This window comes from Panthera pardus, unplaced genomic scaffold (assembly GCF_024362965.1).
Source record: "Panthera pardus isolate Hobbes unplaced genomic scaffold, ASM2436296v1 HiC_scaffold_10, whole genome shotgun sequence".
In the NCBI taxonomy this organism is placed as follows: Eukaryota; Metazoa; Chordata; class Mammalia; order Carnivora; family Felidae; genus Panthera; species Panthera pardus.
Genome location: NW_026526655.1, coordinates 13,547,499 through 13,575,376, shown reverse-complemented (window position 1 = coordinate 13,575,376; position 27,878 = coordinate 13,547,499). Strand labels below are relative to the sequence as shown.

Genomic DNA, 27,878 nt, shown 5'->3' with positions numbered 1-27,878 from the left:
AGGAAAAGAAAACCAAGTTACCGCTTCCTGTAACTACCAGCTGTTGAGTTAAGTAAGCTTTTGTGCGTATATTCTCCCTAATCACCTTGTCTAAAGTAAGACAATAACATAAAAATGGCTTTGGACATTTAAGAGAATTGCTCATACCCAAACAAACCATATGATGTAAAAATCAACTGTGGAACCAAATCAAGATTGGATCAAAGAGCTGATTGACTGTAGGCCTCCACGTCTGCCACCTAAACAGCCACCTAACTTCATCATCCTGGCTAGATCCCAAAGGTAAACTGTCATAATATACCTAGGATCTGAGAAATCTGTTTCAAGCAGTTGCACAGGTAAGTGTAGATTAAGTTAGTGGTCTTCCAAGATGATCACTTTAGGACACAAGGAGAACTTAGAATTCTACTGATATTGGTTATCTAAATAAAGAAACTATACTTGAGGGGCACCTGGGTGGCTCAATCGGTTAAGTGCCTGACTTCGGCACAGGTCATGATCTCATGGTCTGTGAGTTCGACGCCCCCATCGGGGTCTGTGCTGACAGCTCAGAGCCTGGAGCCTGCTTCAGATTCTGTGTCTCCCTCTCTCTCTGCCCCACGCTTAGTTGCACTCTGCAACTCTCTGTCTCTCAAAATGAATTAAAGGTTAAAATAAAATTAAAAAAAAAGAAACTGTACTTGACTGCTATGTAATGTAATAGACATTGATGAGGATACCTTGATTCTCAGTCAGATGGTTACAAACTGTTAAATAGTTAATTCCCTAATCTGTATTTTCTCTGGGGTTATTTAAAATGCAACTCTCCCTTCAGAAGCACCTGAATTCTCCTTCCTGTTTTATTCTTCTCCATGACACTTGCTAGCTTGTGACACTACCATACATTGTACTTATTTATTTTGCTTATGATTTCTCTTCCTGCACTCGACTCTATGCTCCATGAGAGTGGAATTTTTGTCTGTTTTCTTTTTTAAATGTTCATTTATTTTTTAGAAAGACACACACACACACACACACACACACACACACACACACAGAGCACAGGTTGGGGAGGGGCAGAGAGAGAGGGAGACACGGAATCCAAAGGAGGCTCCAGGCTCTGAGCTGTCGGCACTGAGCCCGACGGGGGGCTCCAACTCAGGAGCCGTGTGATCATGACCTGAGACAAAGTCAGACGCTTAACTGACTGAGCCACCCAGGTGCCCCTTGTCTGTTTTCATTCACCATATCTTCAGTGATGACAACAGAGCTCAGCATCCAGAAGTTTCTCAGTATGAAACTCTTAAGTTTAATGAAAGAATAAATGAGGGCCTCACATTTATTATGCCTAACAATGAACCTTGTCCCATATGTATATTGTGTTTTGAAATACTAGCTATTGATAAGAACAACAGAATTCGTATACATACGCAGAGACTATGGGAGTGTAGGCAAATTTTGTCTACTAGGTGCATGAGGTAAGAAATATTTGAAGGCCATGGGACTAGGAATTAATTGATTAGACACTTGAAAGATGGGATCCGAAAAGATTTTGTTTCTTCACTGCAGGATGAGCCTACTCTCCAGTGGTGCCCACCAGTCTGATGAAACCACTGCTTGCCCGTGAGACATTATGAGGGTTATAAAGATGGTCGAAGGAATATTTCCACTGAGGTCTGATCTCCATGACCACCAAGACAGAAGCAAGCCCTGCCAACCTTCCCAGGCAGTGAGTCCTGAGGGAGAAGCATTATGAAGAGTCGTTATGCATGCTTTTATAACAGACAGGGTCAGTTCCAAAGGCATTTGTCAAGGGCACATCTGTGCAGAGTCCAATATGACATGCACTGCGGATACAGATACGACACTTAACCGGGAGAGCAATTTCTTTGCAAAGGGTTCCCAGTATTCTGAGAGTTTTGAACTTTAAGAAAGAAAAATAACGAGGCTGCTGACTCACTGATACCTTTTGCTCCTGCCCTAGCCGGAAGTAGGATTCAGCCACAGACAGAAAGGGGGAGAGTTGGGGCAGCGGGAGACGAGGAGCAAATACACTGTGGTTGTTCTCGAGGCTTTTGTTTCCAGAGCCTTGTCTTCTCTCTCTAGTGCTCAACACGTTTAAGAGTCCAGGTGCAGGACGGCTGCCTTGCATGAAGCCACCCAGAAGTGAGTGGTCCCAGAAAAGACTCTTTGACCATCAACTTAAAACTGTGGCTTTCTGCTTTCTGCCCCCCCCCCTTTTTGTTTGTTTGTTTGTTTTGGGCACCGAGAAACTGGAATAAGACATTCTCATCTGACCCTGAGAAGCCCCTTTTGCAAACATGGTTCTAGATTCTGTAGCGAAGGTGGTGATCTTCAGGAAAACTCTCACTTAACCGGCTCGTCCAAACACCAATGGCCTAAATAGAAGCCATCTGCTTATTTAATGAGCCTTCATCTTTATAGAAGTTGCTGTTTTACTGACACAGGCCACTCCTTTTGCTCCAGTAATAACCGGACTTAAGTGAAGCACATACATATACCTCAGACTTGAGAAACTCATTTATCTCTACCTTGTCGTGCAGCAAACTGATAGAGAGAGATGCCGATCCTTCCTTGTCCAAGTGTGGGCACTGAGGAAGATTCCTTAAAGAACTATGAGAAACATAGTAAGAGACGATAAAAATAAAAAAAGGGGAAGTAAACTGTATCATTACTTTAAAACTGGCTTAAGTAGGCAAACAAAGATTCCATGTGGCAGAAGCCCTTTTGATCTGTGGTCACTGAATATTTAGCAATTTCACTGTATGTCGTTAGCTCTAAACAGATTATACCATCTACGTAACTCTTCAGCAACTGTTAGATGAGCAGGCATATCATAGCACATGGAGAATTTTCAGATTTAACTTTTTTTTTTTTTTTTTACTTTTTTCTTTATACGGCATTATCAGAGTCCACCTCTGGGTCACCTGATTTCCCGGGGTAAGATTATGTTTCTATTTTAAGATCTGAAAATAGTATTTTACCACCCTTTTTTTTTTATGGACCCGTTTGAGAAACTAATAAAAACTATAGACTCACTCACAGAAAGATGTAAGTACTCAGAAAATGTGCATGCATGGGGGTGTCTGGGTGGCTCAGTCAATTAAGCATCCAACTCTGGATTTCAACGCGGGTCATGATCTCATTGTTCATGAGTTTGAGCCCCACACTGGGCTCTATGCTGACGGTTTGGAGCTTGCTTGGGATTCTCTCTCTCCTACTATTTCTGCCCTTCCCTTGCTCTTCCTTTCTTACTCTCTCAAAAAATAAATACACACACACACAAAAATAAATTAAAAGAAGGAAAGGTGCATGCATGGTTGGAGGTCACAAATCTTGGAAGTCCATCCACGGACCCTCTTACCCATGGTAGCCTATATCCCTAACACATGATTTTAGAAGGTAGGAATGTTGTCTTGTAATGAAGCATTTAATGATATTGAGCAACTCTTGTGTGACTTCCTCTCTTTCCAATATTTGCATCCAGTCTTTCCTCTATTCCTCTTCAGGCGCCACAGCTCTTTATCCTGGAGTCCCTCCCACTCCTCAACTTCTGCAAAATGAGAATGACTCATTTCTCCTCTTGCTTAGCTGTTCATTGCAGCTCCCTTATGTACTGGCAGAAGGAGGCATTGCCGGGCCACATATGAAGTTGTCAGATAGACATAACTTGGGGTGACTGCAAAGGAGGGGGAAATCCAGTAGCACGGAGTGGGGTGTCCCACAGGATGGCACCACTGGGGACTTCCACTGGTTCAGATATGTGTTGGGTGAAAAAAAAAAAAAAAGGCTACCTAGGGCAAAAACAGGAATAAAGGGAAATCAGAGGTTAGTTGGCTCAACCACCAGGACTCACTGTCAAGCTCATCAGTAAAGCAATCTGGTACCAATTCATAATCAGAATTTATTAAGTACTACACTCAAGGAACTGCCAGCTTCATGAGAAATACAACAGGCCCTTCCTAGCCCGAAGAAGCTTGAACCTGACCAAGGAGTTCGCCAGAGTTTGAAGGAATCTAGGAAAGCTTTATAGTGAAGGTAGAACCTAAGGAAGACTTTGGTTAATAGGTGGGAGAAGGGTTAAGGATCCTCCAGGAAAGAGGAATGTAGCATAAAGAAGGCATAAGACAGAATGGTTACATTCACGGGATCTGGAATCAACTTGGATGCAAATCCCACGTTCGCAGATTCCTCACTATAGACACTTCAGACAGTCACTCACTCTCTCCAGGGCTCAGTTTTCTCATCTCGTCCCTCATATACTAGGGATAGCCCAGTAACTACCTCCAAGAGTTTTGGTGGGGGTAAACGATGTGACACTTAACGGGGTCAACATATTGTGTCGTACACAGTAAGCATAACGACTACTTATTACAAATGCTATCAAGCAGGCCTAAACAGTGTGTTTAAGAAAAAAGTAGGAAGTCCATCCTGTCTACAGCCAAGGTTCAGTGGCAGAAGAGAGGTAGGAACAACTGAAAAGAGAAGCAAGGGGCCAGTTCATGGAAAGCTTTGAATGCCAAGATCAGGAAGTTCCCGTTGTATCCAGAAAGCCATGGGAAACCACTGAAGGATTTCTGCATTGCAATGAAAATAAGGCCTTTGGAAGATTCATTTGGTGGCAGTTTGTATTAAGCCAGATGATCACACAGAATGGTGGAGGGTAGAAAACTTGGCAACAGAAACATAATTCTAGGTCTCACAGAAATCATAAACGAAGATGTGGCAATTAAATGGAAAATGAATGGTAGGTGAAACTTATTGAGCAAATACTGGGTGCTGGGTGCTGATCTAAGTTTATAGTACCTTTTCAAACCATGCAGTGACCCTGTGAGCTAGGTATTATTATTACTGTTATCATCACCCCGCTTTTACAGAGGAAGCTCTTTGGGTCCTGAGAAGTTAAGCGATTGGTCCAAAGTCCCAAAGGAAATAAGTAGTGTGGATGGGATTTCAACCAAAGCAATCCAGCTCCAGAGCCCGTGCTCTCAACCAGAAGGGGGGTTTGAAGATGCTAGCAGGTTTCTGAGTTTGCGATCAAGATGGATGACTGTGGGGCATAGGGTACTAAGGAGAGAGGACTTCTTTTCCTACTAATGCTGATGTAGACATATTGGAGTTTTGGTCAAGAAGATAGGAAAGCAGACATGTCCAGCACCATTGCTGTATGTGTGCCTGGAACTCACAAAACAGTCGGTGTGGGAGATGTGAAGCTGAAAGTCATCAGGAGAATTAAAATTGAGAAGTCTAAAAGTAAATCAAATTTTGGACCACAGACCTGAGAACACAGCCTTGAAGTTCTTTTGCATATGGTAGAGGGAAGGCAATTTAGAAAGTTGAGAAGACACAGAGATAAAGGGGGAAAACTACCAGGGTAGTGCACCCAGGTGCACGGGGTAAGGAGTTCAGGGAAGGTGGTACAGGGCATCTGGGCAGAGGGGGATGTAGGACTGAGAATGTCCAAAGAGATTCAGCGTGAAAGAAAAGCAAGATGAAAAATAAAGACCTTTCAGTCTTGGATCCAGACAGATCTATATTTGAATACTCTTCAGCCATCGATCAGATAACTTCTGGCAAGTTACTTGACCTCTGTCTGCCTGTTTTTTTATATATTCAGTGGAGCTGTGAGTATACAGCTTATAAGTTTGTTGTGAAGTAATACATGGTAGTACCTGGCCTTGAGCAAAAAACTATATTTTATATACACACACATAATTCCTATATGTCTGCATATATAAACATTTACTGAGTATGGTTAGTATTTATCAGGTCTACATAGGTTGTATTTATGTACAGAGACACCTATATATGCATATACATATACACACAAAATACACGAACACACAAATTCTTGTGTAGATACGTGCACAAAAGTCTGGCTCCGTGGTGCCCAAAGAGAGTAAGTTTGCAATTTTCAATACATGAGAGTCTGGATATTCAGAAGTTAGTTAAGATGGGAAACATTAACCATACTTTAGAAGAAACAGGAATTTGAATGCTACGACATCAGAGATTTGAGAAACAGATCTGTTCGTCTGTATTAGTTTTCTATTGTCGCTGTAACAGCGTAGCATACATTTGGTGGCTTAAATCGACACACATTTATTTATCTCCTAGTTGCTGCGGGTCAGAAATCTGGGTGCAATGTGGTACAATGTGATTCTCTGCTTCGAGTCTCACAAGGTTGAAATCGAAATGTCAGCAGGGCTGTGTCCCTTTCTGGAGGTGCTAGAGAAGAATCTGGGTCCAGGCTCATTCAGGTTATTGATAGAATTGAGTTCCTTGCAATTGCAGGACTGAGGTCCCCATTTCCTTGCTGTCAGCCAGGGGTCATGGTCAGTGTCTGGAGGCTGCCTGCATTCTCTGGCTCATGGTCTCTTTAGAGTCCTGGGAAAACATCTTTGGAAAAGTGTCTCCCACACAGTCTTATTTTGGAGTACAGCTTGGTTTTTGTGCTTAATCTTCTGTTTTTTAAAGTTTATTTATTTATTTTTGTGAGAAAGAGAGAGAGAGAGAGGGAGAGAGAGAGAGAGAGCAGGCAAGCAGGGGGAGGGGCAGAGAGAGAGAAGGAAAGACAGAATCCCAAGTAGGCTCTGGGCTGTTAGCACAGAGCCCGATGCCGGGTTCAAACTCAGGAACCTTGAGATCATGACCCAAGCTAAAGCCGGATGTTTAACCAACTGAGCCACCCAGGTGCCCCTGTGCTTAATCTTTTACAAATAAGTTAACATCATGAATGTACTGAGAAGAAGGTTTAGGTGAGGACAATACTTGGCATTTGACTGTCAGCTCCACTGAGCAGTGTAGATGCAGGGTGCAATGGAGCTAAGAAATGATTGAGAGGCGACAGAAATATGGCTTTTGGATCATTTCCTGAAAAAAAAAAAAACTAGCAGTGAAATAAGAGTGAGAAAGACAATGGTAGCTGTGGGGAGGGGCATCAGGGCTAAGGAGACAAATCCGGAAGAAGAAAACCGGTGGAGAAGTAATCAGACACAGAGACACAGAAAAGAAAGGCGCTGAGCTAAGGCAACAAGCTATGAGGTCATCTTTAAAACATTTAACTCCGTTTTCACAACATTTGAATACGCTGCATGATGGGCAAATGATATCCTCACTGAATCTAAGAATCCAGGGGGCAGAAACCTGGGTTTCACGGACACTGCATCTGCACCAACTTGATAAAAATTACCCCGAAACTACCGTTATTACTGCAGAGTAACTGGAACCTTGATGGTTAAGTCTTGGACAGCTACACACGAGGCCATGCGTGAATCCGCAAAGCCTGGTTCGAACCCACGATAAGAGCAGTTTCCTGTGCATTTCCACCTGTCTCCACGCTGCCTCTTGGGCCCATCTCTCTATTCCAATTTATTCCACCGCTGAAGTTTTCAGCATCTGCCGTGATTACTCCTGCTTTGTTAGAGGATATTTACATAACTCCTTTCATGTTTTCTCTTCCACTTCCAATCAATTTTCCCCTTTGCCTGCAGGTTTCTGCGCTGCCGGGCTTCGCTCACGGAGGACAAAGAAGGGTTGCACCTCTGGGTTCAGCTCACCACCGTCCACCTTGTTTCAAGGAAGTAAAGCACAAGTAGCTACTTCCTCCTTCTCTGTGGTCGCTCCTGAGTCTGGCCCCTGGCAGCAGGGCTCTTTACTGAAGTTCATTACTTCCTGCTGCAAAGGTGGGGACTGAACAGCTCAGTTACCTTGAGAATGCCTTGAGGGGCTTAAATGAACACAACAAAGCCTCTTATTTCTAAGTGTAGAGCTTTCAGTGGGCTCTGTCTGTAGAATACAATAGTTTTTCCTATCCCCTAACTTCCGCTCCCAGTAGCAAAGTAGAAATGATTTAGGCATTTCATATTGCCGGGAAATATGAATCTCACTGAGGGAGAATGTAAATTTGCCCCAAAGAGAAACAGACGTTGTGTGTGGGTATGGTGTGTACCGTGTGCGTGATGTGTGTTTGTTGTGTGTATGTTGTGTGTGTGTGCGTGTACATAGGCGTAAGTGATCTTCACTGCATTAAAATAATTGATAGTATTCCGTTCATAGCCCTTCAAACATGTATCAAGTGGTAATGATATTGTTATATTACTGAATTTAAATGGGTCTTAGGAGGCAAAGTTTCCCACTTAATCAGGATTTGATGTGGGACCGAAAGGGAGGAAAACATTCATTCCTTACAGAGTCTCATGAGCCCATCTTAGAATCTAATGGCAATCAGTGAAGCGGTGATAGCTTTTTTCTTCTCTATGGTGGACTTAACGTTGGTCACCAACTTCTCCAGGGAAGAAACACTATAGCCTGGAGATATTTATATATCTCACCCAAAACTCTCTTAATACATTATACAGGAAATGAGGAACACTGGATTTAATGTTTGCCCTTTTCTCAATTTCCTGATGGGTAGTTAGCTATTTATCATTCACCTTGAAATTTTGGGGAAAGGCTTCAAGACTTCAGCGTTAGCTTGGTCTATTGCAAAGTGGAGAACCCCTATGAAGCAAGCATTCGTTCTTATGGAGACCGTGCTTTAATCCAGATTCCCTGCCATCATGCTCAAAGCCAGAGCATAACAACCTGACGATAACAACAGCAAACATACACAGCTGTTATATGGTGTTCTCGGCTTGTGTTTCACACAAATATATATAGCTGGATGGTTAACGCTTTTTAAAAAGCCAGGCAGCTAATTCTTCACCTCGTGTTCTTCTCCCATTAAAAAATAATCAACCCCAAGTCAACATAGTTTCTACTGGACAATGATTCTTCCATCTTTTAAAGAAGACTGAAAGGCATTCTGGGTTGAGGCAGATGATTTCTTTTACAAACGATCAGATGAAAACATTCAATAGCCTCCCAGAAGATGGGAGTTGAGGGACTCTGAATCGATGCTATTATCTTTGATCATATGGACTATTGCCCAATAGCCATTTTCCCCCAGAGACGGGCGTTGTCTCTGCTGGCTGGCTTGGATCCCATGGGAGCTTCCCACTGCTGGCAAAGTTAACTACACCCCAGAGTTATTTCACTTAAAATAAAACAAGCACCCAAAACTGGCCTCCTATAGTCACTCCAATTGCTAATTACCTTGCTTTCACTACGACTGTCACCCACGGTTTAATAATTACCCTGAAAATCACATTGTACACAAGTTTTATGGAGAGGCCAAGGTCTTTCAAACCTTTTGAGCTCTGATGGAAAAACTGGTTAATTTATATGACATTGGCATTGCATGTATTTTATTCTCCTGGTGGTCTTTTCACTGCAGAAGGATGTGTCTTTATAAAGGGAGGGCAATGAAGCATTTTTACCTAAGCAATTTTGATAAGGAAGCATTGTCATGTAAATGCCAAACCCTGAGCATATGTGCAACAAAATATTCAGACTAACGAGGCTTGCTGGTGGGTCCTACAGACGGCCTAGGGTAACTCGGCAACCAGTCTGCACACAAGCCATTTCTTTAATGGCATCTTAATGCATTCATATCTTCTAGGGCCTCTGCCAGGAGGAGACAAAGCTAACAGCATACTTTATTTTAAGTGTTTAATGCCTTGCAAGGTAGAAATGGGAGAATAATGGAAGGGTCTTGGCTTTTCCGTCAGGAGCTTCTTTCTGTTTTTCAGAGAATTAATTGTTGGACTTCCCTTATTTAGCTACGTGCACTGTGGTAAATTGTTGACCTTTTGATGTGTGATAGGTCAAGGTCCCACATTAGAGGACAAATTAGCCCTCTGCTATCTGTTCTTGTTGGGTGCATAGGAAGGACTGAGGAACGGGCGAACAAGGATTGGGCAACCCTAACAGGGGCACCGGTATCTGTTTAATTTGGTTCATGAGAATGGCAGCAAATGCAGAGAGGTTCTGATCTTTTGTCGATACTTCCTAGGTCCTGGTCCACGCCAGGTGTCAGTGGTAGAGAGAGTTAAGACGGAGTGCTCATCCACAGTCCTCATGAGAGCCAGTGGTACACATCAAACACTCTACGGAAGTACAAGAAGGCAGAAGCTAGGTGTCCAAAGACTTCAGACAGGCATGGAGATGTGAATCAGGCCTGGGCAATACTAGGGCTTTGGAAGTCGCCACCATAGGAAGCTGAAGGGAGAGGTTCTCTTGTGAGTGCATGAATCACGTGGGGAGGTTGCTAAAAAACATGGATTCCTGGATCTTATCTAGGACCTCAGCAGGCCTGACGGGGGCCTGGTGATCTGGTTTTGTAACTAACCTCCAGGTGACTCATCTGGATGCTCCACGGACTACACTTTGAGAAACCATGACTCAGAAGCTGGGTCACCTAATAGTTTTCTTAGGCAGAAAATCATATAACAGTGACCCGTGGGGCCCCACCTCCCAGTGCAAATTATTCTTCATACTAAAGTCTTATTTGTAAAATCAAATGTTTCTTTCCCTCGTGTATACTCAATAAGGCAGAATGAACGAACTAGCTACATCATCCTGAACTTTGGGGGACCGAGGAGAAAACCTTGGAGTGAAACCAGCCATTGAAAACTGGGCCTAAGATGGGCCTCATTTGTCCGTCAATTTGACTTTGTGTCCTCTTTGTTGGCCATCTCTTGGACTTTTGTAACTCTGGCCATACTCGTTTCTCAGTTATCATCCGAATCAGGTTTTCTCAAACTTGGCATACTGACATTTGGGCCAGATCACTCTTTCCGTAGGGGGCTGTCCTGTGCACTGCAGGATGTTTACAAGCATCCCTGGCCTCTGCCCACTAGATACCAGTATCCCCTCCACCCCACCCTGCTGTGACAGCCAATGACATCTTCAGACATTGCCAATTGGCCTCTGGAGGGTTTGGGGAAGAGGGAAAAATCACACCTGCTTGAAAACCCCTGGTCCAGAGGAGTCTTGGTGGCTTAGTCAGTTAAGCATCTGACTCTTGATTTTGGCTTGGGTCATGATCTCATGGATCATGAGATTGAGCCCTGCATTGAGTGCAGTGCAGAGCCTGCTTGAGATTCTCTCCCTCCCCCTCTCTTTCGCCCCTCCCTGCTTCTCTTTCTCTCTTTCTCTCTCTCAAAATAAATAAATAAGCTTAAAAAAATTAAAAAAAAATCTCTGGTCCCAATGCTAATGCAGCCTCAATATTTCCTTGGTGATGGCTTTCAGGCCCAGTGACCTTCTGGCAGATAATGGAGGTTTCTCTTAAGATCAGAGCTAGCTCCTTTTGAAAGTCAAGTTGACAGTCGGTTGATGGGAAGGAACTCAGGACTACTGGCCTTCAAGTCAGCTCCCTCTTTCACTTCTCCATCCCTCAAAACCCCACTACTGGAATGAGTCTGGGTCTGGGTTTCTGTTACTGTTCTGGGATGTCCCTATTAAAGCACAGCTATCACTTGCTGGGAAAAGATTGGAAGCCATTATAATCTTCACTAATTTATACCTGATAGAACTCAAGAGGCAAGCACATTTCAGCAGTGTGAAGGATAAGGTTGGGAATGTGGTCTTTGCCCTTACGAGTAAGACCACTGGGCTGGAGTCTGTGGGCTTGTGTGTGATTCCTGGCCTTCCCATGTGCTAGCTGTGAGCCTCTGGACAAGTTACCCAAACTCTCCGAACTTGAGCTTCCTCAACTGTAAAATGAGGGTAACTATTACACCTACCTCACCGAGTGTTTTGAGGCTTAATAAAAGAAGATTTATGAAGAGCTTAGCACAGAGCCTGGAATAGAATCAAATGCTCCGTGGATGTTAACTACGAGTTTGATGAGGAGGCCATTGTGTTGAGGAGATAAGTGATCATAAGCTGGGCCGCCGTATTGTGTGTTGAGGGTGTGGATGGTCGTAGATGCTTGTGAACTGAACATTAGGAGGAGCGGCGGGGGCGGGTATTAGAAGGGTACGAGCTTTGAAAGTCGTAGTGAAAGGGAAGACATTCCAAAATGAAGGGAGAGCCCAGAAGACCCCGTTGGCCTGGATGTGGACAATTAGGCTACATGGTTCCTCCTCCAATGCACCTTGGACCCTTCCACAACTGACCTCTTTGTGCTCACTGTTCCTGGCAATGCCACATATTTCATTTTTGAATCCCCACTGTGCACATCTACAAAAGCTTCCAATTATCCTATTTCTGTCATCTCCCTTCATCTCCCACACAAAAGACCCAAATGCCAAGGAAGTTGAGAAAGCCAAGATTTAACCAGTATCATATGCTTTTTTATCTTTTCATGATTACTTTTCTGCCCAAGCAGGACTGTAAATTCCCAGAGCAATAAACAGTATCGTCTTTATGTCTGCACTGTGCCGGGCCTCCTACCAGCATGTGGCAAATACCAACATTATAATTACCAATCCAACGTTGTGAACAGGAGAAAAGGGCACTGCACTTTCTGTTCTCCATCTTCTCCTTCTCTCATTCCACAACTTTTCAAGGCCACCGCAAGATATCATAGTACACTGACAAGGAGACATTTAATCTGACTTTGCCCTCTTTTGCAAGGGTGTCATGGATTGGGAAGCAGATCCATTACCTAGATTGTGTCAAAAGATCTTTGGTGGCACTGAAAATTGGCATTTCTCTTGCGTGGCTGGCATTCAGGGTTATATTTTCAGAAAGCAGTTTTGAATTTGTGTTCACGTCTTATCTTTCCGAGCCCATGACTACTGAGGGGAGACTGCCATTGAGAAGTCATTTCCTTCTTTCTTCTAGGCAGTGTGCACTTGTGTTCACAGGGAAAGGAGCATCGGCAGACAGGAGGTGTGTAGTCCATAGTCAGTTCACTTACTGATAGCCTGAGTGACCTTGGGCAAAACAGTAACCTCTCTGGCCCTCGTTGTCCTAGAGCATTGTTTCATCTCTAAAATTCTATGTTTTTGTGTTTAAAAAAGGGTGGCTCGGTTGAGCGTCCAACTTCGGCTCAGGTCATGATCTCACGGTTCATGAGTTCGAGCCCTGCGTCGGGCTCTGTGCTGACAGTTCAGAGCCTGGAGCCTGCTTTGGATTCTGTGTCTCCCTCTCTCTCTGCCCCAACACCACTCATGCTCTGTCTCTCTGTGTCATAAAAATAAAAAAAAATATTAAACAAAATTTTTTAGCGTTTATTTACTTTTGAGAGACTGAGAGAGACAGAGCACGAGCAGGGGAGGAGCAGAGAGAGAGGGAGACACAGAAACAAAGCAGGCTCCAGGCTCTGAGCTGTCAGCACAGAGCCCGACACGAGGCTTGAACCCATGAACCACGAGATCACGCCCTGAGCTGAAGATGGACACTCAACCGACTGAGCCACCCAGGCGCCCCTGTTTTTGTGTTTTTTAAATAAAACAGTTTGTCTCATCCATTTCCAGATAGACTAGTGACTGGGCTGAGAAAAAAAGCTTTTTCCTTTTCTTTCCTTCTTTTTTTTTTTTTTTTTTTTTTTTTGAACCTCAAGTGCCAATTAGAGAAGAAAGACGATCTGTAATCGGATGCCTTTCTCCACACCTAGTCCAGATGGTACATCCAACGCTACCTGGCCCTTGCTCCCTGTTCCCAGCCAGATTTCATTTCAGAAGTAAACAGCTGTGCTTCCTGACTAGATGACATTGTCCTTGACATGGTTTATAAACAGAACATGGAAGAGAATTTTGGCACTGTTTTCACACCCACTTGTTTTCTTGATATTCCTTGATTTTCCTAGGGGGAACATCTCTACCCCCTCACCTTCCGGAGCGTATCCAACAAGTGCCACGACTATACCTGGACGGGAACCTTGAGAAAAAGGACCCAAGGGCAGAAAATGTGATTTATACCAAACGCTGCCCTGAGCCCTGCACATTATAGTTCTCAGGCCCTCCTTCCTTCCTGTGCTTCTTAAGACCTGCTGTTGAGTTCTTCCTTCAATCTGATGGGCTCTCTCCACCTTCATTCTTCATTCCCCTTGATTTAGGCAAAGCTATTTTCTGTTTGCAACCATTTGTTTGCAGCCACTTGTTTATGTACTCTGCAAAAACAGGGGCAGATATTGTGCTACGTATTTAAGACGATCAGAAAAAGAAAACAACTTCTTTGCCTTTACAGAGCTTAGAAGGGCTGGCTTGGCAAGTGCTGTAAAGGGAAGTTTGCACCGGAAAGTACTAAAAATTAAACAAATAGAAATCTCGTTGTTTTCTCTCCCAAGTATTTTTGTTTTTTTAAAGAGAGAGAGAGAGTGTGTGTGAGAAGGGGACAGGGGCAGAGCGGGAGAGAGAGAGACCCAAACAGATCCCATGCTCAATGCAGATCCTGACTTGGGGCTCAATCCCACGACCCTGGGATCATGACCTGAGCTGAAATCAAGAGTAGGACGTTCAACCGACTGAGCAAACCTAACCTGGTATCCTCACTGAGAACTCCCCAGAGCTTTAGATCGCCAACATGCAATGGGAATCTCTCGAGGAGTGTCTCGTAGGCAATATTTCTCGGGGCACTGCAGCATTTTCTTACAGAGCACTCATATTCTGCGTCACACAGTCTGGGGAAGGGTCTCCACAACCCGCACATCCAGTGAGACACCGGGGAGACAGAATCAAAAATATTTTCAAAAAAGTAAACGTTAGCGGCATCTTTTCCAGGGTAGATGGAAACCATAGGAGTTGATGTGAGGAAGCAGGACAGTCTGAATCAGGGGCAGATGCCAGGTCGCACTGGTGCTAAAACAAAGGGAAGGCACGGGGCACACTGGGTGGCTTCGTCTGTTAAGCATCTGACCCCGGCTCCGGTCATGATCTCGCAGCTCGTGGGTTCGAGCCCCGCATCGGGCGCCGTGCTGACAGCTCAGAGCCTGGAGCCTGCGTCAGGTGCTGTGTCTCCCTCTCTCTCTGCCCCATCCCTGCTCACGCTCTGCCTCCCTCTCTCTCTCAAAAATAAATAAACGTTAAAAAAAATGTTTTTAAACAAAGGGTGGCTGGTTGCTTCAGGACAGGACCTCTGTCCCCTCTGCCAGTTTTGGCCCTGCTCCTGTCCCAGAGTGAGCACCAGGCATCGCCCACCTCTCCCAGCAATGATGGCTCAGAGCAGAATAATCAAGACGCTCATGCACATCAGCAAGGGAGATACAGAACTTAAAACAATTTGCTTGAACTGGGCAAAGGGCAACATCTACTTAGGGATGTGGCTCTGGGTTTACTGGGCTTCTGTGAAATCTCAGCCTAATAGGATGAGGCAGGGACAGATTTTTGTGGTTGTGTAGTAAGCACTGAATAAGCACTGGAGTTGGCATGGAAAATAATTCATGACCCAGTTAAGGTGAAAATATGGGACATCTGAATCCTCCCTCCGTCCCTACCCTCCGCCCCTTCCCTGCAATAACTGGTGATACTCTAGTGTGGTTTGTAAACAGAGTTTTAAAAGGATTTATTGCTTTCGGTGCATTAGTTTCCATATCTTCTGCTTGCATTATGTTGCTGAAAATTAAGTTAAGTGTCAGATATGTATTACCACATTCCCCTTTGATATTTTTACAGCAAAGAAAGGATAATTTGACTTGGTATTATTTAATTAGACCTGTGGAAATCTTTCTTAATTAAGAGTCGGAGTACACGTTTTTCGAAACCTAAATACGATCCTCAGCCTTACATTTACATTAACATCAGAATCATTTTCCACTCATATCAGTCAAACATGCTGTAATGTATTACAAGCAGCAGAATCCTCATGGGGTCCTTGAAACTGGAACCTTGAATTAAAGTGAAACTCTAATAAAAACTTACAGGATAGTGACAATCAGGCAGCCAATGACTCAACTTGGTTCCACAATTGTGTTTTCCTGCCACTAGTGTTTTAAAACATTGGAAATAGTCGACAGCATTTAGAAATAAAAAAGATTTTACATAATAGCCTCGGCTACTGACTTCTCTTAAAAAAAAATTCAAGGTAGGATGTGGATCCTACCTTCTAACATGGGAACAACTGCTCAAGTGTCATAACGGCCACACCCTTTGTGTGGGTCATGCCTTCTTTAATTTACCATGCTCCTCACTGCTCCCATCGTCTTCTTGTCTAGCCTGTGTGGTCCCTAGGCATCTGAGTTGGAAGTCCCCTGACATGAAGTCACATTCACGATCTTATCTTTTAGTAAGGCTGTTGTAACTCGGAATCTGATCTAAGCCTTACTGGATCCCTTTACATTAAACAACAAGCCTAAAGATTTCTACTGCCAATATGGGCGCAGTTAATCTGGGTCTATGGGGGATCCATAACGTAGTCCTGAAGATTCCCCAAGTATGAATAATGTACTGATACCTTAATGTAGTAATAAAACTGTTTCTGTTCTCACATTCCTACCAGAACATCCCTACCTTGAGTGCATGGGGCAAGAGAGTATTTCTGGCATTGGTTAAGCCATCGAAAGCATTAGAGTATACGACACTTCCTCTTTAACTTTTCAATTTTTGGGGCTCGTGTGAAAAACTGGTGTGGCAGTGAATGGCATGGTTCAACACCTCTTCATGTAAATGATGGGAACACGATGCTTAGCAAAACCTCGAAGAAGTGACAAACTATTTGTTTTAAAGTGGAAACAAACAGTCTTCAATGAGCAATTTTATATTAACAATGAAAGAAAGATCCTAAGAGCTTTAATATAAGAGGTTATAATGATATTACTAAGTTACTTAACTATACATACATAATTTAAAATTATTTCCCCCATACATTTTTAGAACATATCACAGATCTGGAGAAGAAAGTCAGCACCTCATTCAATAAAATACGGATGGCAGATTAGAATTAATCTTGGAGACACTTGATAATTCCAAAACTCTATTATGTTAGAGGAGATTCACTGTGTTTCCATTAACGTAGTTAATGGAAAGATTAACAAATGTTTCCCTTTATTCTCTCCATTTATCCCTGGAAAACTATGACAATATCATCCCTCTGTCTTCATAGAAGGTCCCTGTACTGGTAATCACGTAAGTCATGACGAAAGACTGTAGGAGGAATCTTTCAAATAATTTAGTAATTTCATAATACTATTTCCAGATAATGCTATGGTCGCATTTTTCTTCTATGTTGTAAGATGGTCAAGAGATGATTCTGCCATACTTCACACCCTCTAGCAACATATAGTGGTATTGACATTTTTCCTCCTGCTGTCAGAGGACATTATTTAGTAATGGACTTATCCCCGAAATCCTCCCTCCAAAGCACCCACACCGTTTTTTTTTTCAGCTCTTCTATTGTTTCCACAGTCACGGTTTTCCTTCTAGGATGATTGAAGTTGGGCAGAGAATTCACCTCTGATGCACCCATCCATCTCGCAGTCGCCCACCTTTCTGGCCTCTCTGATCTCAACATGAAACCATGTAACTTTTAAACTGTCCTAGGAGTATAATCCAAATATGATGCCAAGACTTTGTTGCTGACATCTTTTGTAGTAAATGACAAATGCTTATAGCTTGGCCCCACTGTCCAATAGCTGGACCGTACACAAATTCTGCCCCCTTGGGGGGGAAAAAAAGAATGAAAAAATGTAGAGAATCAGGAAAAAGATGAAGAATGTTAGGAAGAATCTGGCATTGCCCCTAGCTTTTCTTAAACTGCGAAAGATGGGTAATTGAAAGGTTTGACATAGTGTAACCATCAAATGGGATGTTTTTATTTCAAAAACAACAGCAATCACAATAGGAAGGATTGAGAAGAGGGAAAGGCAAAGTTATAATGAATTTCTGAAATTCTCCAGTGCAGGTGCAAGCCCATTTTCCCCAAATTATTTTGATATATGACTAACAGCGAACAATTAGTAACTGCCCAGGCTTGAACTTACTATAAGATTTAACAAGGTTGGGCTTGCACGTAGGGTGCACAGGTCACTCCTATATTTTTATTCAGGAAAGAACTATTTGGCTCTGGAAGGTATCTAGCACTGTTTATTACAAAACCTATTAGTTTCATAATACGTGGGAAGCCAGGTTTAATGTATAAATAATGTTAGGAGAGAATATAATATTCACATCCATCGCAGAGCAGAGGAAAAAGGGATGGAAAGGTTCAGGAAGGCAAGGAGGCACTTGGGATGTGTGTGTGATCGAACCACGCAAAATCTCGGGGCCCTAAAGATTATTTGGGTCAGCATCATCAAGCTTTTACAATTTGGTCTGAAATTCAACAAGTTATTTCCTATATATTACTTTTCAAAGGACCTCTTTAAAAGTTTATAGTTGGAAGGACTAAATGCAGGATGTTGAAGGTTAGAAGATGCTAAGCCTCTTGTGGGTGTTTTCTTTGGTAAAATTTAGAAGACTACCTGTGTTTATTTATTTTTTAGATTTGAGGCAGAGAGAGAGAGAGAGAGAGAGAGAGAGAGAAAGAGAATCTTAAGGAGGCTCCACGTTCAGCAAGGAGCCCAACACGAGGCTTGATCCCACAACCCTGGGATCATGACCTGAGCCTAAATTGTCAGAACCTCAATCGATTGAGCCACCCAGGCTCCCCAACTACCTGCGTTTAGATGGATGTAATAAAAAATGCATCATTGAATTTCAAATGAACTAGGAAAACTCTTCAAATGATAAGTTGCTATAAATATAAAAGATATTTTTCATAACCAGTCAAAATTTAATGTGCCATTCGTTTTCCAAATGCAAACAATTCTTTAATATAGCCTGGTCTTTAAAACAAAATCTCTTTGAAATAGATACCACCTCACTCATCAATAATTCCGTCTGCAGGATTTCTAGAAGCCTAGGAACCAAGGGGCCAGGAATAAAACATGATTTTTCCATAGGTTCGGATCTGGGCCTTCAAATATTTCTAAGAAAGGCAATTATTGGTTGTGAATATCCTCAACAAATTAAAGTTTAAATTTCCCCTTTGAGAAATACATCCTCAAGAGACCAGCATCCCTGCTTTGTATTTTTTTCTTTTTTTCCTTCTCTCTTAGAAGGGACTAATGGGCAGTTTTATAAAAACCCACACCTCACCAGGGCACCTGAGTGGCTCAGTCGGTTGAACGTCCAACTTCAGCTCAGGTCATGATCTCAAGGCTCATGAGAACCCCGTGTCGGGCTCTGTGCTGACCGCTCAGAGTCTGGAGCCTGCTTCAGATTCTGCGTCTCCCTCTCTCTCTGCCCCTCCCTTGCTTGTGCTCTGTCTCTCTCTCTCTCAAAAATAAATAAATATTAAAAAAAAAACCCCACACCTCATGGGCATAGGACTAGGAGAGGGAGAATTCCAGATTAAGTGGAGAGACAGGGCAGTTCTTCCCACTTACCTTTCCAAGCTGTTTCTAGGGTGGATGTCCAGAGTGAAAAAGCTTCTCCCTGATGGTTTATGTCAATACCATTGCAACAGTTAAAAGGGAAACTCTTTTGGTAGAAGACAACAACTTTTACGAATTGACTTTAAAAATTTTTTTTTTTCATTAACGTTCATTTATTTTTGAGACAGAGAGAGACAGAGCATGAACGGGGGAGGATCAGAGAGAGAAGGAGACACAGAATCCAAAACAGGCTCCAGGCTCTGAGCTGTCAGCACGGGGCCTGATGCAGGGCTCGAATTCACAGACGATGAGATCATGACCTGAGCCGAAGTCGGACGCTCAACCGACTGAGCCACCCAGGCGCCCCTACGAATCGACTTTTTAATTGTTCAGAAAAAATATTAGTAATTATTAGGTTGATTTTTTAAGTTTATCTGTTTGTTTTGAGAGGAGAGAGAGAGAGTGCAATCAAGCAGGGAAGGGGCAGAGGGAGAGAGAGAGAGAGAGAGGGAGGGAGGGAGGGAGGGAGGGAGAGAGAGAGAGAGAGAGAGGGAAAGAGAGAGAATCCCACGCAGGCTCCACGCTCAGCACAGAGCCCCACATGGGGCCTGAACCCACCACACGGGGATCACAACCTAAGCCCAAATCAGGAGTCGGACGCTCAACCAACAGAACCACTCAGGTGGCCTTAGGTTGATTATTAAAAAAATAGTCATATGACTCCACTCACATGAGGACTTGAAGAGACAAAACAGATGAACACAGGGGAAGGGAAACAAAAATAATATAAAAACAGGGAGGGGGACAAAACAGAAGGGACTCATAAATACGGAGAACGAACTGAGTGTTAGGGGAGGGGTTGTGGGAGGGGGGATGGGCTAGATGGGTCAGGGGCACTAAGGAATCTACTCCTGAAATCATTGTTTCACTATATGCTAATTAATTTGGATGTAAATTTAAAAAAATAATAAAACAAGTTAAAAGAAGGAAGTAAAAAATAATCATATTCCAGATCTGATGATTAGAATTTTCCCGAAAATATAATTATTCAACCTTCTAAGTGTGTGGAATAAATGGCCTGTTCAGTGCCAAGTGCTTTAACTTCACAGTGTGTGCAAAGTTGAAGGGGACCTACAATCCTAAAAGTGCCCAAATTTCATGTTGTGTAGAAGACAGAGTGGAGCCTGTCATATAGGAAATGTGAAAATAAATATTTGCTGACTGCATGCCCAACAACAGGTACTATTAAGCACTCTTCCACGGCAAGGTCAATGCAGACCCAAGCGAGCCTCAGTTTGCTTTACTTTAAAAAAAAAAAAAATTAACGTTTATTCATTTTTTGAGAGAGAGAGAAACAGAGACAGAGAGCGAGTGGGGGAGGGGCAGAAAGCGAGGGAAACACAGAATCTGAAACAGGCTTCAGGCTCTGAGCTGTCAGCACAGAGCCCAGTGTGGGGCTCGAACTCATGAACCGTGAGATCATGACCTGAGCCGAAGTCGGATGCTTAACTGACTGAGCCACCCAGACACCCCTCAATTTGCTTTTCTGCCCTCATCTCCCAATATGATCCTGTAATCAGCCCATAATGCAGCCCTCCTTGGACGGGTTCTTGCCTCCTGGTATCCCCCTGACGAACTCCCATGGCACCTGCTTCACGTTCTTCTTGTGACAGTTGCCTACTTCTCTTTGGGTGGTATTCACTTATTACGAGCCAACTGCCCTATTGCTGCCGTATCTTCTTAGACATAGTTAGTTTCTTAACTACCTTCCCATCCTTGAGAGAGCTTAGTTTCAGAACTCTCACGCAGCAGATGCTCCTTAATTATTAAGAATGTAACTGGCGTCTCTAAAACTTCCATAGAGTGTGTTAAGTCTGAAGTCTAAAGTGCTATTTCTTAAGAATTTATTGGAAAATGCTTAAAGAAGAAACTTGCATTGTACTCATTTATGCAGGAAGGGCCCTGGGCATCATATAAAACTAGAATGTTCTCACTGGATTATTTTCAGAGAAATAATTTTTGATCCAACCATGTGTCTTACATACCAAAAAACGTTCTTTTCAAAGAGCCATGTTTAAGTGCCAAGTGAATGCTAATTTCGGAAGTTGGAATGTATTATTAATCATGTCGTCGTGGCTTCCAGTGAATGCAATTACTTACTATCTATAGCAGAATTGAGCTAATTGATTAACGTTACTCTGTAAAAACACAAGTGGGCACAACTGACTCTCTGATGCCTTCTGATATTTGGCAAATAGAGTGCTGAGCCCATACATCATCCAGTCTCAGCCTGCTCTTTCCCTCCAAGTTCTTCTAAAAGACGTTTCTGAAGGGTCTGCATATACCTGAGAAGTAAAAATTACCTGGGCAGCTAGGAAAGCATAGATGGATAATGCTGGATCATGGCTCTAGCTCTTTGCTTGACATTCATTATAGAAAGTTCGAGCCCCGCACTGGGCTCTGCACTGACATGGCAGAGGCTGCTTGGGATTCTCTCTCTCCCTCTCTTTCTGCCCCTCCCCCACTTGCACTGTCTCTCTCTCTCTCTCAAAAATTAATTAAAAAAAAAAAAAAGAAAGATTTATGGGACACTGAATTTCTATTTTTCTGCAACTGTTAAGTTCCCGCATGTAATTGCTTGGGACTGCAAAAGGGAAATAAATGTTTGCTTCACTCCTACTTTCTAGAAACCTTAAGTGTTTATTTCCTCCCTCGCGTCAATAGGACTACTGCCTTTGCTATTCGAATCATAAAACTGATCATACAGGCTTTAAATCTGAGCAGTCACCACACAGCATTCCTGAGACAAAGCAGAATGACCCTTATTGAAAAGATGCAGAAAAATGCTAAGTGTGACAAAGGGTATAATGGGCTAGATAACAAGCTTTATTTACTTATTTATTTATTTATTTATTTATTTATTTATTTATTTATTTATCTATTTAATAACAGGTCTCTTTGGACTAGACCTTGACACTTCCTGGGTTTATGGCCAATTATATTTTATTGAGGCTGTGAACGAACACGAATAAACCCTTCAATGCCCGTTAACTCGTGGATATAAAGTTAAATATCATCCTAACGCAGATATTCAGGTAAAAAATAGAGGCTCACATTTAACCACATCTGTGATGAAAGAGGCAGGCATCACCGATATCTTTGGAAACTCCTTTAAGCCTAAAATCTTATAGGTGCTGAAACAAGAATGAGCTCATGAAATGATCCCAGATAAAGTTCCATCTGTCCTCTAGTCTTCTCCAGTATTAAAAAAGTTTGCCTTTATACAACTTGATCTACATAGTAAGTAAAAAATTTCAGTGCTTTCCTGGTGGCTTGGCATTGGCTAGGATATACCCCAAATATTATTTTATAATCAGTTATCTGAATTTGCCATTTTATTTCGTGGCTATGACACAAAATGGGTTGTATCAGTGATTATAATAGATCTCCTTATCAAATTACAGTAGGAAATTAAACCAAAAATTGGCTCTGTACCCACACATCCTGGGTCGTGATCATGGTTAAGTGTGCGATTAAAAAGGTCTCTTGAACCGCATACAAAAACTCACATAAATCCATGCTTCTTTTACAATTTAAAAAAAAATACAAAAAGGAAAAACCGAGAAGCTTTATTCTATCTTGCTTTTTCCTCTTCCGTAACTGCGGTTTTCTAACACCTATTCATTACCCACTTCGGGGAGACATCTAAATAGGAATCACCAGCTGAATTTTGAATGGATTCATCTAAACCTCCACCTTTGAGCACGGGAGTCAGATCACCACTGAGGCGGTAAAACACTGTTAAGTTACGACCATGACTGTGCACCGAAAAGAGAGCATGAGCTAGGAAATCAAGCGTGTGTGAAACCGAAATGGCAAGGAGGAAGCTAACAGAAAATGATACGTTTAGTATTTTTACTGACTGAAATAATCCTCATGTGGTATTTAAAGAAGAGTGCCAGAAAATAACCTCTAGGAACTAAGAATAGTTTAAGCTTTGGATTCGTTAAACCGCAAGAATACGGTTTAGAATCTAAGCCTAAAAGAGTTCAAGGCAGGGCAGGTTCTGGGACTAAGTAAGCCCTTCCCTGCCAGAAAGGGCTTTGCCATTGGAGATGTGAAGCCTAGAGCTCAACTCCATCCAACGGTCCTCACCTCCTGCATCCTACCCAGGCCTTAGTCTCAATCTCCTGCTTCCTCTGTGGTCTTTAGCACACAGCTACTTTTAATCCACTCGGTCCTGAGAAATCCACTTGGTATGGCGTATTTAGCATTCTCTGTGCGACGTTAACAAATCGACATTGATTGCTAGGAGGTAAGAGATTAAACGAAATAACATCTGCCAAGATTTATGCATTCTACTACACAAATTTTGTCCTCACTGGCTTTGTACGCACAAGGTTCTGAATAAAATAGCAGACTCAGTGGTAGGTGGCGAAATAGGACAGTAGATTACCTTTCCCATACGTACAGGGCTCCATTTAAAACTCTGGTTACCAGGCTAATGGCTATGACATCGTAGCTGAGTCCATATCCAAGCGCAGAACTACACGGCGTGCATCCATGCAGACACTAACTGTGCTTGTATGGATAGAACGGGGCCGAATGTTTAAAGGCAACACAAGGTTGGAAAGTTTCTTTGACTGCAGAACAAACAGAGCCAGAGACACACATGTGCCTACAGAGCCACCCCCACCAACTTCAACCAAATGGCAGCAGAGGGTGGGGAGGGAACAATGAAAGCAGGGCTTGCCAAATGTGGGCAGTGACGCCTTCAGAGAAGCACAGTGTCTCCTGCAGAACCCCAGGGTGAATCTCCTCAGCTGCCATTTCTCTGCTTCTCATGGTCTCAGTTTGAGATCGGGTTCTCCGCCTGGCCCGGGGAAGTTTAAACAATGAGCAGTCGCTTGCAGAAGTAGCACTTTTCCCAAATTAAGGGAGCAAGCTTCTTCTGGTCCTTTCTAATGTACCCAGAGATAATCTCCATGATTCTGTTTCTCCTTTCAATTCTTCCGTCTTCAAGGAAGTCATCTGAAGTCTTGATGATTGTTAGTAACTTTCAGCCCATGGGTAGTGAAATACACTTTCCCCAATTAACAGACTCAGAAAGCACTTGAAGGATATCTTAGGTGATTCCAAAGGTCCTTACTGTTTTGTGATAAATTCATGCAGAGTTTTTCATTTTATTTTACTTTTTCAGCTGTGCAAAAAGAATCTGTGATTCGACTCTGACCCTACTTCTTCGCCAATGAGCACTCCAGGGCTGTTTGTGGAGACGTCATTTCTAGAAATGTTCAGTGGTTCATTTGTTTGTCCAAACAAAAGCCTTCCCTGCCTATCGCATCAGACCCTGAGGGGTGATTCCACCCCAGTTTCGAAAGCTCCAGACCGTCCAGGCTCTGCTCAAACTCAGAGGTAAAAGAACGACATCGTTATATACAATCTTTAACTCAGACCCATCGGCATTCTTTTTGAACAGCATGGGCAGAAATGGGACAAAATATGGTAAGCCATGAGGAACAGATAGATTGAAGGGAATAAAAACTAGAGTCACAAAAGTGGCACAGAGATGTCCCATTGTCTGAGAGTGGCGCAAAAGCACACTGGTTTTAGGGCGAGCCTTACTTACTAAAAGGCCTTTTTAAAAACAATCCAGTGCCGCTTCGATCTGGAAGAGGAAAACACATTTCACGCTTCATTTCTCTTACTGCTCAGTGAGCTTGCTCTTTACTTTAAATCTCTCTTTGTCCTTGATCCCCATCTCTACATTTTGCTCCGCTTACTTCTTCCAATGGCTTGTGCACTTGGACAATGCCTTGGTTCACCGGGCTTCGTCCACCAAGTCCCCCCTTTTGAATAACTTTTTCCCTGATGAGTCTCTTAATATGCCAGCTTCCTTATCTGGTGGAGAAGCGAGGGGCCATCATGCATACCAAAACGTCTCCTTAGCAGGAGCACAAAATAATAAACAGAGTATGTGGTCGCATACAGAAGTCATTACTTTAATTTCTATGACGCAGGTGGGCAGGAAGTATTTTCCTCATTTGACACACGAGTAAGAGGCACGTTCCCTCGGTGTGGCACGCATCACGCTGGGCTCACTTTTCATCGAGGTCAATGGCACTGCAAGGAATCACCACCATGCTGCCCGTCAGGATTCGGAGGCTCAAAGCATTCAGGGAAGCCTCCCACAGTCCCAAGTTTTTCAAATGACACGGGTCCAGTACGGAATCCCACGTGTCAGTGCTGTTTCTGTTACAGCACAGCATTTGGGGAGTGAGGGTTCTGGAAGGCAACAGATAGACGCTTCTGTTCCCAACACAGAGCTCTTTAATCTGAAGAGATTACAAGAAAGTGATCTGCCTTTATTTTTTCCCCCTTTGTTCTCTCCTCAGTGGGACCCCTGGGACCCACACACTCATATTCTGTTTCTGTAGCATCTGCTGTTATTGGTTTACGCTACAGAGTAACTGGGACTCGTGCTCTTTGTATTTAATCCTTAAAGCAACCCCAAGAGACTAGTTTGGAGCAAGAGTCCTTTTATTTATAGAATGGACAGAATCGGCTTTCATCCCTGTAGAGATTTATTCCTCTAAAATGATCAGAAAAAAGTAGTCAGGAACCGGATAATATTTGCTATACTTGTTAGTATTTTGCAGTTAGCATATATGTGGTTTCACTGGAAATTGCACACATACTCTGGAAACACATAATCTTTGGATAATGAGGAGGGAATAGCATGTAGTTAAAAAGGGTGCACGTCTTTCATTGTGAGACCCAGGAAAATGTCCTTGTTCGGCCACAAACTCTTATAAAAGTCACAGTTGTCAATTTATCTCTTTGGCCTGAGTTTCACCTTTCAAGTGAGGGAGGAATTCTATGATCCCCAATCCCTAATATTTTATTATTCTCTATAATATGTATGGAAAACCCTGAATTTTTAAGAAGAGTACCAAACAGCTTGCAATATTGGACACTGAGCAGAATGTCCTGGAAAGTGATCCCAGACCTGAGTCAACAGAGAGGGGAGGGCAGGCAGGTTCGGTGGGAGAGGTGAGCGGGGCCAGGCTGTCGGAGAGGAGAGAAGGAGAGTGGGGTTAAAGAGGTGGGCAAGTCTGGGCCACAGGGACATTACACAGGTTTGACAAGGGCCACCCTGGGGTTGTCCTTGACTCCATCTCTAGCCTTGGTAGTCTTTTCACTTTTAGTTTTTGCATTTTTGTTTATTTATGTGACTCATTGGCCAATTCGATAAGGATGACATTTATGCACTTTAGGAAGATTTTCTAAGGATGGGAGAAAAGATAAAGTTTTAATTCATCTCAAATCTTTCGTCATATTAATGGATACCCTGGTCTCCCCTGCCCCTCCCTACATGCTTTAAAGAAACTAAGTGGCATGTTTTGTGTAATTTAGTTTTGTCTTAATCAAAAACACCCGTGCAACGCAACAGAGCATACACTGTTGAAGTCGGGCAGAAGTCTTGCACCACTCACCGCTCTGGTGTCTCAAGAGACAGACGGCCTAATGGCCACAAGCAATGGTTCGGGGTTCAAATCACAGTTACTCGATGAGTGGCCTTCCGCAAGTTCACCAGCTGTTACCCCTACACGGTCCAAGGCAGCAGCCACTGGCCATAGGAGGATACAGAGTGCTTCAAATGTGGTTAGTGTGACTGAGGAAGTGAATTTTTAATGACGGCTAATTTCAATTAATTCTGATTTAACTTGAAGAACGGATACTCTCTCCAGTTATCTGAGAATATCCAACTAGTTCTGAAACCACTGAGATATGTCAATTTACTCTTTCAACTAGTAAACTTTATGAAACCTATATACCGAACCAGTTCTTAGGATAAATACTGAGCATCCAAATGGACATATGCTATAAGCAATCATACGTACTGAACTTGAAGACTTTGGTATAAAAATGTGAGATACCTCATTGACCATTTTATGTTGATTGTATGTCAAAATAATAATAGTTTGGATTTATTGAGTTGAATAAAATGTACTATTAATGTTGTTGTTGTTGTTGTTGTTGTTTTTACTTTTTAAAATACAGTTCCTAGGAAATTTTCTATTACATGGCTTGCATTATATTTCAATTGTACAGAGCTATGCTTTAATATCTCCCTCAATGATAAAAAAAAAATAGTCTCCACAGCAGTTGTTGTGACAACAAGAAAAGATAACTGCGAATTTCTCAGGAAAGTGCCTAAAAAATAACTGGATGTACCCTCCAAAGAGCTATTATTTTGTGAACACCATTTCCATTTCTGCTTTCTCTGACACAGGAAGGAGAATTTGAAGACATATCCTGCGGGATATTCTATCTGTTCCCCTGAAGTGCATGAAAGCCAAGAAGGCCATTGATCCCACACAGAGGTACCAATGGCAGGGATGCTGAGAATCTACCAAATAAATCCATATTTTCTTTTTATTTCATGGGTTCTGACTTTGTAAGCGTCATGACCCATAAGATATGGCTTATGTGCATTGATTCATTCATCAAACCTTTTACTGAGTATCTATTTCTAGAAGAATCCAGCTCCCACAATTTTGAATTCAGTTCCTTAACTGTTACAAATCTGTAACAGCAAACCTACTCGCATCTACAAACGTTGAAATAACTTTAAGATCACAAATAAGATACAGACTGTGCTGCATCTTTAAGTTAATAACTTCAATTCTCC

At 42.7% G+C, this 27,878-nt stretch overlaps 1 protein-coding gene and 1 long non-coding RNA gene across 5 annotated transcripts in view; one reads left to right on the top strand and one right to left on the bottom strand.

Moving 5' to 3' along the window:
- DOCK10 (dedicator of cytokinesis 10) overlaps window positions 1-27,878 on the bottom strand; it is a 266,202-nt gene that overhangs the window by 169,692 nt on the left and 68,632 nt on the right. The window lies entirely within an intron of this gene.
- LOC109264976 (uncharacterized) lies at window positions 19-27,761 on the top strand. Its single transcript, XR_002078967.2, has 3 exons — window positions 19-338; window positions 1,549-1,708; window positions 27,480-27,761. It is a non-coding gene; the product is annotated as an uncharacterized LOC109264976 (long non-coding RNA).